Below are 19,504 nucleotides of genomic sequence, written 5' to 3'. Positions count from 1 at the left end.
TAGCTACAACCCAATTGTGTTACTAAAAGTCCCTAGGTTCTTTGTTTTATTCCAAGTCTTTCAAAGGATAGACTGTCTCATACATATATATTTTTTTATTTACTTTGCTTTTGGGTCACTCCTCAATGCAACCAACATTTATTGAGCACTAACTGTACACAAGGGGTGTATGCTGTGCATTGGAGACATGCAAAAGTGAGAAAGATGTGATCAAAGATTGGAAGCAGCTTTCAATCTGAGAAGACAGAAGGTGTGTATGTAGGGTTAACACAAGACTAATTTTTGTTGGATGCTTTGATGGTAATGCAGATTGAATACAAAAAGTTGAAAGTAGCTAGTTTAGTGGTGGCACATTGACATTCAAGGTCGTGTAAATCTTCAGTTGTGAAGTAGAGACACTAACCAGAAGTGAAAGTTTCCCATTTCATTTGCCTATTTACATACTTTATATATTCCTAAATGATTGTATTCCACCAGGGTAAGTCTGTAAAGGAAAATGACCCCAAGGCATCCCTTTTTGCTTGACCTATGTTCCTGTCCTTCTAATGGGTATATGTCTTCATTCTGGAGTAGATTCTATGGGTACTGAGCATTTGAACATTGTTATTTGGCTTAACAAATTTCACCCAGTCCAAGCCTCACAGTAGTGTGTATGAAAGGCATTATTATTCATGGGTAGAAATGATTGGAAAATTTAAATGAATTTTGTAATATCTAGCATATGGCCAAGCCATGTTTTGAGCACTAATGTCTTGACTAAATGTCCAATGGCCACAGCATAGGTGCCACATGAATAAATGAACTATCATGAGAGCAACAAGGGGAGGAAGTTATCTTTTCTTCGTCCATCTCACCACTGTGCTCAATTCTGATGTGTCAACAAATCTAGGGTTGGGGGGGTCATCATTCACAAGTCATACAATGAAAGTGATGCCTCTGTTCCAAGATAAACCCTGACCTGTCCACACCACAGAATAAAGGGAACCATGCACAGTGACCCAATAAACTTTAGGCTAGTTATTGGTAAGGATTTTAACTCTACAGAGTATGTTGATATGATTAAGGTGTATTTTGGTAATCTTCAAATCATAAATATTCAAAATACCTATCCACATTATTCAGATGGAGTGTTATGAATGGGTATGTGTGAATTTATAGTTAGGAGGGGTGTGTGTGTGCATGTATATGTATATGTATGTTTGGACAATTGGCCTCTTAAAACTAAGCTATATAAAGACAAAGAATACATTTAACTGATTTTATATGATGACATATTTAGTCAAAATTTTCCCTACTACATATTTGTATAAGTTCTGAGGCTGCTTTTGGTACTTGAAATGGAAGTAAAAGAGGTCTTATCCCTCCTATACGTTTTCTGGAAATTTGACTTCCTCGGATTGAGGAAATCTATGTGCTCGCACAGTCCATTTTCTGCTCTGACATTTTATATGTGATGGCTGCATTTTTAAAAAGTATAAGCATGTGAGAGGCTAAAGCTGTGCTCCTACACTGGGCACAACCTACCATACATCAAAGCCAGAGTAATTAAATGCAGTGAGCTTCTATTTTTTTGTAACTTACGTTCAGATATGAAACAATAATTACAGAAACCTTTACTTTTTGTTCTGCTGTTGTCTCTTGTACTAATAAGTTAAGTTTGTAGAAGACTGATGTTTCTCCTGCAGACTTAAAGTCAGATAGGCAAAGTCTTTGAATCTGGCTCCCCTTTTATTATATTAGAAATTTTGATTTCTCTCCACAGGACAAATGGTTAGACTTTTACATCCCCTTTGGATAGGGAAATAAGGTTCTTGATAGTAAAATTGAGATAACTTAGGTGCTATTATGGCTCTATGACTAATTTGGCATCAGAAAATCATGAATAATGCCAAGATCCTCAGAATTTTAAGAATAAATTAGGAAAAAGTAGACTGGGAACTTATTGTTCCTCATTTGTTTTAGATTTGGCTCTTGTACTGTTCTACTCCGTAGTGTAGAGACGTTCTGGAGAGCAGCTTTCTATTCAAAAACTAAAATTCCCAGCATTTCTTGTATGTAGATGTGGACATATGAGTAATTCTTATCAATGAAATGAGAAGAGAAGTGGGTTCTGTTACTTTTGGGCAAGTGTATCATCACCATATTCCCTTGTTCCTTTTCTGCTGATTAAATGCTGACTATCACGAGGCTTCTTTTTCTCAAGATAGAAGAAAACTGAATTCCTGAATTAGACTAAGCTCCATCAAATAGAAACATATCATCTGCTAGAGGAGGAAAAATAATCCAAAACTTCTACTGAGGTAGCCACTAAATTTGTGGGTTTATTTCTTACAGCAGCTAGTGTTACCTTAATAAAATAACATAAGAACTATTTGAGTTAATATTCTGAGTAGTGGAATTAGGAACTAGACTGTTAAGGTAGAGTGAGTCAGAGTTGAGAAAGTGAGCACACTAAATTTTTACAAATATTTAGCAATGAAAGAAGTAAAAGTGATAGGAACATGAATAGCTAGAGATATCTAGGAAATTGACACCATCCTTGAATGTTTCCCAACCAAATTTGAAAACAAATTCCTTTGTAGTGTTAATATTAACTCATGAAAATCTTCTAACTGATTTTGATTCAGACATCTCTTGCATTGACTTGTTTGGAAATTAAACTCAAGCACGAGTCTGCATTATATTAGAAGAGTATCCTTGTTTGAATTTTGGACAAATGATATAATCATTTAAAATTTGACATGCATTCAGAGGTACAAATAAATTTCTAGTCTTAAAATTAATTCCTCTTGGGAGAAAATATGTATGTACACTGGTCCACAAGAAAGGCCCTCTCTGACAGTTTTAGTATCATGACAACTGGCTTTAAAGCTTCCTTTAAATACACCTTTTTTTTCTTTCTTTTTTTTTTTCCTAACCAAACATTACATGCATTGATGGAATAGCAGGGCCAAAGAATACCAAGAGTTTCCCCACCAAGAGGTAAAATGTCTATGAAGCGACAACACTACAGAAAATTGGTGGAGAAAGGAAGTCAATAGTGGTAAATGCAACATATGTCCCATCTCTAAAGAAAATACAGCCTTGTTTGTAAGGCTTCAGTTTGTTTTAAGAGCTCAGTCTGTTTTCTGAACAGGGACTCAGGAAATAGTGATTTGATCTGTTGCTGCAAAAATTATACACTTCCTCCCAAGGGTCTCTCTGATTTGGGTTTTTTAAAATGAATCTAATAAGTTTTATTCTTGGCTCTATGACCATTATTTTCTCGTGGTTCTCACTAGAAAGGCAAAGTGGCAGAAAAATTAAACCAGTAGTTATTTGGGGAGGAGAGTGTTTAAAATGTCTTTTTCTCATTATAAAAATATGTATATATTTTATGTTGAAAATTTGGAAAATAAAGGTAAGCAAAAGAGGAAATAACTTATACTGGTGGTGCCAAAATAATGTATGCACATTTTAAGAGATGTTGTTTATGCTCAAGCAGTAGTTTGCCATAATCAGAAGTGTCTAGACGCTAATGGTAACCACTTTGAGCACCTCGTGTAGAAACGTGACCTGGATTCATCTTTTGTTATTGCTATGCATTGAGTATTACAATTAATAGTCTTTTCCTTTCTTAAAATATATATACATTTTTTGGCACCCTCTGTATGAGTAATAAATATTTCTCCATGCAAATGTGAGATTTTGGGGAAAAAGTTATATTCTGTTAAATAGATATATGGTTACAAATTTTATTTCTCTCAAATACATATTATACATACTTTTACTTGCTTTTAAATATTATTTAGTTCCAGTTGCGTGCAATAATTAGTTGATTAGAATTTTCCAATACAAAGCTGCTATTATGAATATTCATTTTAGTAACACTTTCTATATATACAGGATTTGTTCTTTAAAACAAATTTCTTCAAGTGACAGTGGTTGGAAAATGATGCTGATTTTATTTCTTATTTATAGTCTGATCAAATGTCTTCCAAAAATAATGTACTAAATTATTATTGTCTTTAAGACAAAGTTTATTTCCCACAACTCTTCAATCTTGAATATCATCATTTAAACACTTTAACTGTATCTTTTAATTTACATTCCTTTGCTTAGTTTGATAGTTTCTGGTCATTCTTTTACAAATTGCTCATGCCTCTGACATATTTGAATTAATTATCTTCTTCCCTCCTTTCTTTTTCTTTCCATTTTTCTCCAGCTTTCAAAAATAGTATTCTCATTTTAAATGTACAGTTTAAAAAATTATGTGCACATTTAGTATTACCTCACAATTGAGACATGGAAATTTTCATGACCCTTGTGGTAGGCAAAAAAATGACTCCCCCCCATATCAATGTCTAATCCTTGGAATCTGTGCATGTTAGCTTATGTGCCTCCTCCCCCATCTCCCCCCAAAAACATGACTTTGCAGATGTGATTGAATTAAGGGTCTTAAAATGCAGAGATTATTTTAGATGATTAGGGTGAGCCCTAAATGCAATCACATGTCTTTTTAAGAGGGAGTCTTGGGGAAATTTAATAGAAGAGTGACATGTGACAGAAACAGAAGGAAACAGAGTTAGACAGAGAAATTCTATGCCACTAGTTTTGAAAATGGAAGAAGGGGCCATGAGCCAAGGAATGCTTTAGACCAGGGGTGTCAAAACTATGGCCCGCAATCCATTGTTAATTGGCCCACAGCAAATTCCAAAAATATATTTAGTTTACTTAAATAAACCAGGTGAGGCAATACATACTTCACCTCGAGTGAGTGGCCCGGCTGTTTGTATATTTTACCGCATATGGCCCTTGGTAAAAAACGTTGAAAAAAGTTTTGACACCCCTGCTCTAGACACTGGAAAAGGTAAGAAAACAGATTCTCCCTAGAGCCTCTGAGGAAGAGTGGCCCTGCTTAATTTTAACCTTTAACCTGTAAGAACTAGAAGAGACTACATTTCAAACTTCTGGCCCTTTAGAACTAGAAGAGACTACATTTCAAACTTCTGGCCCTTTAGAACTAGAAGAGACTATATTTCTTTTTTGACTATTTGTTTGTTTTTGTTTTAAAGCCATTGAGTTTGTGGTAATTTGTTACATCAGCCACAGAAAACTAATACCTTCCTCAGATGTTCCTTCATACTCTTTGCAGTCAGTCATTGGGTGACTGGGTTATAACCTGGGTGTCAGATAACCACTGCTCTGCTCTCAGTCTCTGATTTTGCTTTTTCTATAATTTCATGTAATGGAATTATGTAGTATGCAGCATTTTATATCTGACTCTTTTAAGGAAGTATAACATTTTTGAGATTTATCTGTGTCGTTGTGTGGGTCAGACGTTTTGTGTGTTTTTTTCCTAATTGCCAAGTAGTTTTCTATTGTACGAGTATACCATATTTATCCATTCACTATTTGATGGGCACTCAGTTTGCTCCCAGTTTGGGGCTATCATGAACAATGCTGCTACGAACATCCACGTAAAAATGTTTGTGGTATACGTTTTCATTTTTGGGGCGTAGATACCAGGTTGTGTGCTAAGTATTTAACTTTTTAAGAAACTGCTAAACTGTTTCCCAAAGTGGTTGTAACATTTTAGCGACCAAGAATTATGAGTTTCCAAATTGATTTAAAGACAGAGAAGGAGAGGGAGGGAGGAAGAAAAGATGAATAAGAAGGAGGAAGAAGGAGGAGGAAGAAGAATTATTAATTAAAAGAAAACTATCTGAAGATATTAAGGATTAATGGTTATCCTGTCCAACATTTATCTCCCAGGAAAAGAGGTGGTATCCCGAAAATGTCTATGGAAATTAATCACAACCACACATAAGGCAGTCAGTAGTGGTCAACTTGATGGTTTCAACTCAGCCTCTGTTGTGGACTGAAAGCTTTTGTCCCCCCAAAAATTCTAATGTTGAAGCCCTAATCCCAAATGTGATGGTATTTAGGGGCCTTTGAGAGGTAATTAGGATTCGATAAGGTCATGATGGTGGTACCCTCATGATGTGATTAATACCCTTATAAGAAGAGACATGAGACAGCTTGCTCTCTCGCTCTCTCTCTTTCTCTCTCTCTCTCTCTCTCTCTCTCTCTCTCCCCCCCCCCCCCCCCCCCCATGCACACACCAAGAAAAGGACATGTGAGGATTCAGTGAGAAGGTGACCATCTACAAGCCAGGAAGAGAGCTCTCACCAGAAACTGAACCCTTGATCTTGGATGTTTTAGTGTCTATAACTGTAAGAAAATAAATTTCTGTTTAAGCTACCCAACCTATGGTGTTTTGTTATGGCAGCCTGAGCTACCTTAGTCAATCCAGAGGATGGGCTAATCCACTGCCCTCATTCCCACTGTAAATGAATAATGAAAGGTCATGTCACTCACTTCCTAGAGGCACACTTACAAAGCCTGACTCCTAGCACTCTAATCACTCCAGGGAAGGAGTTGGTGCTTTCTTAAGCATAATGTAGAGCTGACAGAAAAAGGCTAGAGTTAAGTTTCTACTGTCGTTTATTTTCAAAGATGTTTATTATAGTATCATTAGTCTTGACACAAAATATAATATGAAGGAAATGCTCAACTAAAAAATGGTTCAATAATTTATTATTCTCTACCCTAATGAATATAACTCAGACATTGAAAAAGATGAACTAAGTAAGGCTAGTTGATTTTGAAGGAACAATATTGATAAAGAAAAAAACTTAAGATGAGAAGATGTATGTATAAAATGACCCCATTTTAAAATATAGTGAACAAAATTGCATATAATAGTAAATGTTTATGTTTTTACGTGATTACTTTAAAAAAGAAAAGAAAGATATTTCCCCAGAAATGAATGTTGTGTTAGATCTATTCAAATCTCACTCATTCATTGACCTCTATTATCATGTATATAGTGATACCCCCAAATCCCTACCTTTCACCCAGATCTTTTTTCTCTCTCTTTATTTAAACCTATGTTTTCCACTGCCTACTCATCTCAACTTAAGAGATTTAGAGGTATTGGAAACCCTACCTGTCTAAACTACCCTTTTCCTCCACCCCTGCTCCTCCTTCTTTCTCCCTTATGTCCGTGAATGACATCAATCAGCCTGTTGCATACGCCAGAATCCCCCATATCGAATCTTAAATCCATGTTAAATTTAAGGCTATAATTAACAACCCTAAACCCAGAGAGGACCAGCAGCTATTTACAGAAGAACCTAAAATTCTTTTGATATATATGACCCAGGATTGCCTGATCTATATCAACTTGTACACATACTGGTCAGAACCTCAGATGTTAAATCTTAAATGGCAAAAGATAATTAAATTGACCCAGAAATGGACTGTATTTCTGAAAAGTAAAGCTTCTTTTTTTATATAATAAACCTGAAAGTTTAAAAAGGCCCCAAAAGTAGGGAAACATAGCCTAAAGGCCATACTGAAACAGTCCCAATAAGAACCAGTTGGACAATAATGCAGTCATGCAAGTAGAGAAAAGATGAGATTAGAATGGGAAATATTCTTTACCTGAAGTACAGGTGTTATAACACCTGACAGAATATTTTGAACTTGTTTTTGAAAAAATAATGAGACAAGACTCAAAATAAACTTACGGCCCTGCAAATCAAACAGGTGGTGTCACATTTCTCAACAGACTATCTATTGACAATGGCACTTGTAGATGTTTTAAACAGGAAGGATATTTTGAACAAAAGACACCCCATCTTACAAAAGATAAATCAAGGCAAAGAAAAATGTCTCATCTTAGATCAAAGAGGATGTTTAAGGAGAGAAAAATCATTCAGCATCCAGCTTTACTCAAGGTGAATTAACTATAACTATATATGGTCAGTTACATCAATTGCTGGTAGATATGGGTACTACTCTGCCTACATTAATATAAATATATTAATATAGAAGTAAATATATCACATGGGTGCTCTGTATTTACAGTAGCTCACAGTTTTTCCCTATCTCTTACCCCTTAAACGTAACCCTTGGACCTTTGGCTAAAGAGCATTAATTCTGCTCTGTGATACCATCCCTGAAAATTTAATAGGGAAAGATTAATTTTGTAAATGGAATAGTAACGTTAAATGGGCTATTTCTCGAGATTCCAGAGAACCTAATATTAAGAATTAAGTTGTCTTTTCTCTGGATATACTTTTTCTTCTTCATTGAATTTGATGCATATCCCATTAAACACTCGACTGGATACTCTATGGACTGAAAATTCCACCAACATAGAAAAATTAATTGAAGCAGATCCTATTTAAGCTTAGATAGAGTCTACCAAACTGTTAGGCAAACTTTCCCAATATCCCTTGAAGCTAGAAGCAAAGAAAGTCCTCAGACCAATAGCTGAAGGCCTTAGTTTCAAAGTTCTTCTCATACTCTGTATTAGCCGTTGTAACAATCCTGTTCTGCAAGTAAAGAAACCAAATGGATGAGGGTATTAATTTTTTCAAGATCTCAAAGTATTAAAAAAAAAAGGGGGTATCTCTCTTTCTGGTAATACCTAACACAGATACCATCCTGGCATCAATTCTGCCCAAAGCCACCTGTTTCACCCATAGAGAACATTTTTTCTGTTTCCTTTTTTTTTTTTTCTGTTTCTTTTTTTCAATGTGACCCTCGCCCAGGAGAGTTGATATTTTTATTTTCTTAACCTGTGATGGACAATGATATATGTGGGAAGTTAAGCACCAGGGTTCACTAATGACCCTCTTATTATTCCTAGGTCTTCATTCAAGACTTAGAATATCTAAACTTCCTGTGTGACTGAGTTCTTATACAATAAATAGACGATTTGTTCAAAGAACAAATTCTTTGTTCAGGGCACAAGGAAGCCTGTAAAAAAGATTTCATTCACTTGTTCTCAGCTTTAGCAGAAAAGGGACATAAAGTTTCAGAAGATAAATTACAAATTTGCCAAAGCAATATTTGGCATATGACCTAACTAAGGAGGGAAAAACACTCTCCAAATACACTAAAGATTATCAAAACATAGTGTAGACCCCTTCATAAAATGATATGTAACAATATTTTAGGCTCATCTTGATATTTCAGGCAATGGGTGTCAAGTTTTTCTGAGATTGCAATACCTGTTTATGAGTTGACCAAATTATCAGTAAGAGATCCTCTCCTCAGGGAGCCCAAACATGAACAGGACTTCCCTACTTACAACCCCGCCCCTTTTATTATATCTATGCATATGCAATTTGGGCAAGTCCTTGGGATTTTAACTCACCATCATGGAAACCATCAAAAACCTATCCTTTACAATATTTTCATTCTTGACCTGGTTGCAAGAGTTATTCCCTTTGTCTTAGAGCAATAGCTGCCACTTCAAAACTGGTTTATGCTTTTGGTGAACTGTTCTAGGTAACCCATTTGACCTCATGGTTCCCCACACAGTACTGCATCACTATTCACTGAAAACACAAAACACTTTTCAACAATCCAATTAACCTCTTGAGATTCTGTTGCGCTTTCCCTCTTACATTGTTATTTATCATTGCAACATTCTGAATCCTGCCACTCTCCACTCTCCTACCAAATGGAAACTCATGGTGGTCTTACCTCAGGCAGGACTTTCTGTACCTTGCAAAAACATATGAGTATAGAGGTTTTCATTGAGAACTGTGACCTATCATTTATTGATGGATCACGTCTCAAAGTTGAAACTGGAGGCTATGAAGCGGATGTGTTCTCACTAAATTAAGGTCTTCTTTAGGACATAGTTCTCTATCTGAGGTAAAATCAGCTCAGAAGGAGGAACTTTTTGCATTTTCTAGAGCTTGCAAATAAGTCAAAGAACAGATAGTAAAGATTTATACAGAATAGCAAGGATACTTTTGGAGAAGTGCATGATTTTGGAATGCTTTAGAAACAAGGGAGGATTCTCACCTCTGCTGCAACACCTACCGTAACACACAAGTTGAAGAACTTTTAAATGCACTTCTACTTCCTAGAGAGCTGGCTATTATAAAGTTTGAGACCTGTGCAAAAGGTTAAAATATGGAAGCTAAAGGAAAATCTGTATCAGATGATTATTCAAAACAAGCAGCGTTTACTAAGGTTAGGATCCTATCTCCACCCTTGAAGGATAAATCTTTGGAAGGGTTCAAAGAGGCAATTTGGCAGTTTCAATGTATAACTCCTTATTTTGAAAAAGAATGAGAATAATCTGATTATCCTCTTCTCTTAGATAATTTCTATGATCACAAGATGGCCGACTGGTGGCATCAGATGATTTCAAATACATCTTAACTAAATTTTTCCATGAAGCTACTCATCATATTACAGACAAATTACTTATTATCTTAAATTAGCATTGGTTGGGAGGCTAAAAAAAAACAGGAGGACTTATATTCAGGTTGTTAGCTACATGTCAGCAATATAATACTGGAAAAACTTTAAAAGAGGGCAAGGATATTAACCAAAGCTTTAAGGGCCATTTGACCACTTCAGATAAATTTTGTCTAGCTCCCACCCTCCATGGGATTTGAATATCTTTTCATTATTGTACATCTCTTTTCAGAATAGGTTAAAATCTTTCTTTGCTTAAAAGATACAGTGTCCAAAATGCTGTTTGATTTTATGTTTCCAACCTCGGTTTACCAACTTTTATATCAAGTGACAGAGGCACACATTTATGAGAAACATAAAAGAATTCTGTAAAGTATTACCTCTTACTCAAAAAATACACTACCCTTCCTATCTACCATCCTCTGGAAAGGTTAAAGAACCAATGACATCTGTCTAGTATATCTAGTAAAACTTTCCAAAACTCTAGGTTCCCTTGGTCAAAGTTACTCCCACTATCCTGTGTGCCATATGGTTCACTCCCTTGGGGACGTATCAGTTATCCTTCTTTTTACTAAAACTGGAGGGCCCATGCATTTATGAATTTCACTTCTGATACCAGACTCTGCTCTGCTATACATAGGCATGGCAAAATATTTTAGTGGACTTGGGTACTACACCCAATCTTATTATCAATCTTATTATCAACAGTAATCTTTAATCTTTTCATGATCTTCAATCAGGAGATTTTTTTCTATTAGAGGAGACTTTTTTTTCTATTGGAGGGGAACTCTTGAACCTCATAGGAAGTGATCTTATTAGGTACTGTTAATAACAAATGCAGCAGTGAAACCCCAGAAGGTCAACCTTTGGGTTTATGTTGCACAACTAAAGAATCAATCCAGAACTGACACAATTAGAAAGCCACACTAATGGGAACTCACACTGAGGATTCTCAAATGTCTTCTAGAAGCAGCTAGCTTCAGAAAAAGACAGCTAACTCAAGACCTCTGGAATAAGCTAATGACATTGGATAATAGAGAGCTTCTGCTCAAGATACCAGACCAAGACCCCTATATAATTCTTATTTTGTTTTTAGCTGTTTGCTTATGATAATTTCTCATTTCATTTCCCTTGATTGTTGACCACTCTAATTGCCCTTTTTTATTTTTTATTTCCTTTTTATTATAAATAAGTCAGGACATATTCATTCTGATGCTATTCTTAGATTTCCCAAATAGTAACCAGTGTCTCCAATCTTACCAACTGCTGAATATCCATCACTGGATCCTCATGATAAAAACTGCTGGGAAATTCTGGTCTCCATGTATGAGACCATATGGAATTAGAGCTGATGGCATTTCTACCTGAATATACATGGAAAATGACCTTCAGCAAGTCAAACTAACTTTGCTAGTGTCCTTCTCTCTTAGAAAAAGAACAAATAATTATAATCTATTGAATTCATCAGCCTTTGTAAGGCAATGAACTGAATACTTGACACATGAAAGAAAATAATAAAGATCCAAATATGTAATCCAGTTAATGTAACGCCTTGGTTCTGACTTTGTGTCATACACAAATCCTTTCTTTCCTGGATCTCCATGTATTCCTACTGCATCTACTTCCTCTGTGGGCTGGAGAGGCCTGATCCTCTTTGCCTAACATTAAGGCCTCAAGCACCATAGGAATTCCAAGGCTTCTCTTTATATAGAGAGCCTGATTCTATAAATCAAAGGCTGGGATTTCTGACTCATGTGTGTGCTCCAAAAGGAGATCACCATTGATTATTAAGGGACTCCCCATGACAGAATTTCTGACACTGTTTACACAAGCAGTCAGAGCAGTGCTCTCAGTGGTGGCAATCATATAAATAGAAAAGGCAATAAAAAACTTATCACTTGTCAGCTCATTTGGTTAGATTGTGGTGCTAATAACACCAAGGTTGCTGGTTTGATCCCCACATGGGACACTGTGATCTGCACCCTCCTGAAAAATAAATAAATAGATAGATAAAAAATAAAAGAGTAAACTTAAAAAAAAACCACAAAAAAAAAAAAAAAAACCAAAAAAGCTTATCACTGACTGACAGAAGTTTTAATGGTACCACCAATGCCCTACATGGAATAGAAATCAGTCTTAACTTGTGGGCATGAGTAGTGAGGGACAATTCCGTTGCTCTAGATTTGTTGTTGGCTAGTCATTTTGGTGTCACTTAGTCCAATAAGCCAAACCACACCTCTGCATCAATAGGCCCAGAATGGTCAGGACTTGGTCAATGATTGCCTGTTTCCCTATTTTTTGACCCTGCTTCCAACACAAAACCAAGCACAGAAAGCCAAATATGTTCCTCAAACCAATCACTTAAGGTATTCCACTTGTAATTAGTTTACCTCCAGCTTCCCCAGGCCAATGACCTCTAATAAAAACATACCTGAAGCTTCTCCCACACATACCTTTTTTTAACTATAAAGCTTTCCCACTCCCCTGCCTGCCTTGAGTCTCTCAAATGTAATTGATAGGAGCTCACTCCCTTGCATAGAAAGCTCTGAATAAAGTGTCCATTTGTTCTCCTTTAGGTGGTCTTTGATACTTCTACAGCTCTTAGTCATAATCGCTGTTACCTGAATCAAATATTTGAAGTAATACCTCTTAAGACAGTGGTTGTCAAAATACTAGTGTACATCAGAATCACCTGGAAAGCTTCTTAACCCCTGAGTTTACAATTCAGTAAGTCTTGGGTGGGGATTTACACTCTAACAAGTTTTCATATGATACTAATATTGCTGGTCAGGTGACAACATTTTGAGAAATGTTGCATTAAGCCACCAACATGATTTAATAACAACAGCAGTAACACCTGGATTTATGTAGTGTTCTTGCTCATTGTGAGACAATTGTGTAAAATCTATGGGCCCAAAGTCATATTTTAAAACATGACCTTCTTTAGGAACACACACCTTCAGTTGGAGTTATGAGGTTATAAGAGGGAGAGAAATGAATTTGATCAGAGTTGGAGGGAAATCTCTTCACCTTCCCCATAATTATGATTTGTTTTGTCCTTTCAGAATAGTTAGCCATACTTTAGCAAAGAGAACTGGGAGAATTTGTGACAGCTTCTTACCAAACAAAAAAAGGTTAAAAAAAATTATTGGGTTTAAATTAGTTATGATCACCTTTTACCAGAGGAAAATTAATAATTAACAATGGCGTCTGGCCACTAATTGATTACTCCCTTAGTGGGTTCTACTGTCATTTGAGTGGAAATAGTAATGCAGAAACTGAGAGGCGAGGAAGCTATAAATGCAATTTTGGCCAAGGCTGTGAGGAAGACACACAACTATACAGATGGCATTAAGAATCAAGGGATTGGCATGAGTCTCCCTTTGGAAGCCCATGGTCTTATTGCTGCATGTAGATTTTGGTGGTCTATGACTGTCACCCTCTCCCTCTACACCCACCATTATTCTCCATTCTGCCTACCAATAATTGTTTTCTTCCCTGCTTTGCGTAGCCTATGTTTCTAAATACATCAGCTGTGTCAGTAACAAGATGATGTTGCTGTTTCCAACTTTATCTTGTATTTTTTGCTTAAATTGTCTGAATTATTAAAAAAAGATAAATCTCAACATAAATTGTGCATGCTCCTGCGTAACATCTGCCTTTCTCAGTTAATATTTCCTCATAATAAAAATAAGTCAAGTACGTCCTTCTTTGTGCATTCTATGCTAGAGAACATTTCTCCAGTGCACTGAGAAAACATTTTTTATGATATCCAGTTTTGGTCCTTGCTTTTTAAAATTTGAAAAACAACAGAACAACAACAACAAAAAACATACAAAATAATGATGAAGGGGTGAAAACAGACCTAAAGGGGACTACTTAAAAAGCTGGATTGTTTAGCTAACTAACAGAGTAGACTTGGGGTTGCATTAAAGGGCCTACCTTGTGGTCAAACATGACCACCTAATAATTGTTTATAAATGACATCTGGGAGAATGAAGAATGAAACCAATTATAATTTCTAATGGAACATTTGATCTAGTCGATGATTCTGAGGCATGAAATGCCTTCAGGAAGCTTTCTTCTCAGCTGGAACCTAATTTTAGTGGACTGGTTTTACTCTGTATGATAATGCAGATGTCCTTTATGGCTTCTTTGAGGTCAAAAAGGCATCACTCTGTGCTGTTTAGGAGTACGTTTCCTTCTAAATAAGATCTGACTGGGTCATTACCCAGAAGCAATAATTGGGTCATCAGGGACAAGATGAACTCAAAATGAAAAAATTATTCACTGGCTAAAGATGATAAGACACTGAGGCAAAATCAGCAAAGAACACAAATTGTGTCATTAGAATTAGGCCTTCTTCCTGCTTATTTATATAGAAAAAAGAGTTGACCATATATGACTTGTTTAAGTATTTTAAGATGGCACTTTTAACCAAAAGTGATTATTGCTACATTCTCCCCCCAAATAAGAAAATTTCAATTATTATCAACCAGCAAACAGTTAGGAAGAAAATGATATGTATATTTAGAGAGAAAACAATATTATTTATAAAAATACTATCTAAATGTGGCTTTGAAGGAATTCAGATACTTTTAATAAATTTTAAAAATAAAAGCATTTCATATTTTTAAATCAAATAATTTTATTTGGCATATAAGACATTATCATGAACAATGTTTTTTTTACAACATGTAATTGTAGTAAAGTAAATGCTTTGTAAATAGGCATTTTGTTTAAATGATACAGAAATGTTTTCATCATCTGGGAACATACATCTATTATCCTCTCATTTGCATTGTTTTTATTATATATTATAAATCTGAAAATAGGAGATCAATGTGTTCTTGCTGTTCAATTGTTAAACTGCCCAAAATAAAATAATAAAACTTTAATTGCAACCCTCTAAGAGTTTAGTTACTTTTCCTTCCTGGTTTTCTTCAACACAGAAAACACTTCTTATGGGCAGAAAACAATGAAAGTAATAGCTCTATACCTGCATATTTTTATATTTATTTTATTTTTATTTGGGGAGCTTTATTTAAAGTATATTATCATACATGGTATGTATCTAACTTCCTATTAATAGAACTGTATTAAATATTGCACTAACATGAACAGTGTTTTCTCATCTCAACGTTCAGAGGTATGCTTGCAAAGAACACTTTATTCGTGAATCCTAGTAAGTATTATTCCTGCAGGATATGATAAGAATATACCTTTAGATTTTATGCATTCATATCCAGACAATATAATGGTGGCCTTTCAGTTACCTTAAAATTGTTTGTTTACCAAAATCCATTGTTTACGAAATCTAGGGTAGCTGGTTTTATACAATCTACAGCAAAATTGTGGTTAAAGCACACAAAAGTCCATTTCAATTTATGATTTAAATGTGAAAGTGACTCAACTGAGCCATTTTGAAAAAAGTGGACTTAATAGTTACAGATTGTGAACACTTTGTAGGGTGATCAACTGTCCCAGTTTGTCCAGGACTAATGGATTTCCTGGAACACTACGATTTCAGTGCTAAAACGAGGCCCATCCTGGGCAACATGGAGAAGTTGCTCACCCTAATACGTGTTTTCTGAAGGCGGCTCTAGAAAGTGCACCCCCACCCTTAATTCCAACCAGAGACAACATTGAGCCATTTCTACCGTCTCAACTAATTGCTTCATAACAATGAAGTTAGAGAACAAGGGATGGAAATATCTTGGGGAAAAACACTAGAGCAGGAAGGAAAGGATATTAGATTATACTATAAGTGTGAAGAGAAGCCCTTGGAGGGTGTAGAGCTGTGTGTGTGACATGATCTGAATTATGTTTTAACAGGATCCTTCTAGCTGCAGGTGGAGGACAGACTAGTAAGGCGAGAGGAGAAATAGGATGACTATTTAAAGGATTTGTGGAAGTTCTAGAGAGAGTCATCATAAGTAGTGGAGGATTTTGTAAGAAGGAGTTGATTGGAATATATTTTGAATATAGAACCAACAGGATTATGCGTGCATTGGGATGCAGGCTATGAGAAAGAGGAAAGGAGGGTTATTATAAGGTTTTTGCCTAAGAAATTGGAAAATTGGTGTTGCCTTTTATTTAGATGGAAAATGCTAAAAGAATTTGTTCTGGACGTGTTAAGTTTGATATGTTTATTAGACATTCAAGTAAAAGCAGGTAGGCTATTGCCTACAAAAGTCTAAGGTTGAAGAGAAATTCTTAGGCTAGAGATGTAAATCTAAGACTCAGTGATGTTTTTATTGGTCATATTTAAAAACATGGGACGGGCTGGGCTCATCAGAAGAATGAAGGAAAAAGCTGAGGACTAAGTCCATATAATGTCAACGTTTAGAGGTTAGAAACAGGAGGAAGAGTTGGCCAAGGAGCCTGAACAGGAGACGCCAGTGAGGCAGGAGGAAAACTGGGATGATTTAATGTCATGAAGTCAAAAAAAGAAAAAAAGTCTCAAGAAGGAAGAAGTGATTAATGATGTCAAATGCTGTTAAAATTTCCAGTAAGATGAAGACTAATGGTTTTGATTGGATTTGGTAATATGTATACTTTTAAGAGAGTAGTGTCCTTGTAGTTTGGGGGATGAAAGCATGACTGGAGTGGGTTTAAGAGAGCATGGGGAGAGAATAAGTGGACCCAAAGTATGGTCTGAGGACTAAAGTTAACACCATGTAAATTTCATCAAATTTGGTAGTATTTATTGTTTTTCACAGATGGGCTACACTTAGGAATATTATACATTTGTGATTTCAAAGCATTCCTCATGAAAATCATGCATAATTATAATTTGTGCTTTTTCTGATAAGACAGGACATTTCTTCTATGGCTTTATTGCTCTTATAAGCAGGCTATGGCCACTATTTTACAGCTACAATGAGATGACACACCCATACTTCTTATAAAAATATTCCAGTTAAAATAAATCAGGGGCTTTCCCTAAAAAGCTTATTCATTATAGGAACCAGATCATTATGGTTTACAGACAATCAATCTTGGCTCCGACATGTCAATATGGAAAGGAAAGTCAGCTTTTACTCTCTTTTTCAAGATGATGATATCTTGGTCTTAAATTTTAGTCATAATACTGTCAACCATGATGCTAGTTATGTTAGTACTTAACATGTTACTATACTAAATTTGCTAAATACAAGATCACAAATGAGTATGCTTTTATCTTTCTTTCTTTAGCTGAGGATATCATTGTCAACTATTTCAGCATTTATTAAGTATGTACGAAGCACACACATTGCCTAGTACTAGGTTTAGGTGTTAAGGGGGAAACAATAAGGTAGATCTTGACCTGGCACTGGCTATAGATTGGTACAGATTCAAACATAGGTTAGAATAATAATTTGGGCAAAATTAGTTATTTTTTCTTTGGATTACAACCAAATCTGAAAATAAACAAAGCAAAGAACAGGTAAGAAGTTAAGGTTATAAGTAAAGGGATGTTATTCTAGGATGCCTTCCTTGTTCTTCACAGAAGCAAGCCCAGATTCCATGGGCGCCTTGGCTAGCATGGAATGAGGAATGTCTCAGGTCATGAGAGCCCAGAGCAACAGGCTTGCTGCCTTTCCTAATATTATACTGTGAAAGAATCATATTAGCAATCAAATATCTACCACATTGAAAATTCTTAGAGGTAATACTTGAATTTGCTTTTAGGGAAAGCAAGTTGGGGCAATGAGACAAGAGTGGATGCCAGTCTACCCATAGCAACAGCATAAAACACAGACATAGGGAAATGAACACAAGGGTAGTAGTAATGGCATTGAATAAATAAGGTCTTATTCTGTGGGAAAAACTTGTGTGCTGCTAAAAACAGTGAACTCTAATCACCTAGCGAGGGAGGGTTCTTGTTCAAATGCAAATTCTGATTCAGTAAGTATTCAAGATATGGTGGATGCTGTTGGTCAAGGCACAAACTGAGTAGTGAGGGGCTAAATGCTTAACATGGTGAATGAGAGTAAGAAGGAAAAGACAGGTTTAGAGCAAATTGTAAAGGATACTGAAGAATTAGATTGTTAAATGTAAACAAAGGTGCACCTATTGATGTAGTTAGATGAACTGCCATGAAATGTCATAATTTTAACAGCCATAACATAGAGAGTCAACAAAGGGATCAGACAAAAAGGGATGGATTTCTGAGAAGTATAAAAGGCTGGATAGGATTTGGAGATAGGATTTTTGAGGCCAAGGAAATAGTTGGTAAAATTCCAGTTGTGAGACAGGAGGAAGCGAAAAATATTTTCATTACAAAAATTGGTAAACAAAGAGAATTGGTAGATGGTGAAAATGATACTGGAGAAACTGCCCCATTATATCTAGAGCTATGCTAATATCATTAATAATATTGGCAGAAAATGAAGGGAAACACAACCTTTGGCTGAGAGATAATAAATATGTGCATACCAAAAGAAGGCAAGGAGTTTGGGAAAAAAAATAAATGTTAAATTTTTAAAAGGGTGTTATTAAGAACTGCCAAATGAAAGAATAAAGGAAATGAATGGAAATGAGAGCTTATATTCAGAAATTGATATGAAACTTCTAAAGCAACATATAAATATCGCGGGGTAGAGAGCAAACAAGCTTCAACTGAGGTTTTATTCATAAAACATCAGTTAGAGTGTGTCATTCAAGCTACTTACATAATTACAGTCCAACACTTCTGCTTCATTTGCTATTTATGTGGCTCAACTTATGACTGGAATTTACGACCAGCACTTTTGGTTATTCATTAATTCGTGTGTGTGTGTGTGTGTGTGTGTGTGTGTGTGTGTGTGTGTGTGTGTGTGCATGTGCATATGTGTGCGTGTGTATGGTGTACTTCTTTTTAAAGATGTCCTACCTGCATTTAACTCTGAGGATTCTGATTATAAAGTGACTCTAATGAGTATTTTGATGATAGAGGCTTGAGCTCTTCAAATATTTGTTGTTGCTTGTACTGAATCATCTAGTGGTGGTGCTGTGAGAGGAACTCACTATCCATCTCCTTGTTTTTCCATAGCACTACAGTTTTATTTACATAAATGTCCAGTTAAAGATGATTTTTCCCAGCTTCCTACATGGCCAAGCATAGTCATGCAACTAGGTTTTGGCCAATGTAATACGAGTAAACGTGATTTATGAATAATAAGGTTGTACCCTCCTACTGCAGTTTCTTTCTATATCTGCTGATTGAAACATGGACTTGGGATAAACCATCTTGGACTGTGTAGAACAC

The sequence above is a fragment of the Rhinolophus sinicus genome, chromosome 16 (assembly GCF_057876585.1).
Source record: "Rhinolophus sinicus isolate RSI-liver-muscle chromosome 16, RSI-T2T, whole genome shotgun sequence".
NCBI classification, from domain to species: domain Eukaryota; kingdom Metazoa; phylum Chordata; class Mammalia; order Chiroptera; family Rhinolophidae; genus Rhinolophus; species Rhinolophus sinicus.
Note: the sequence above shows the minus strand (reverse complement) of the source record.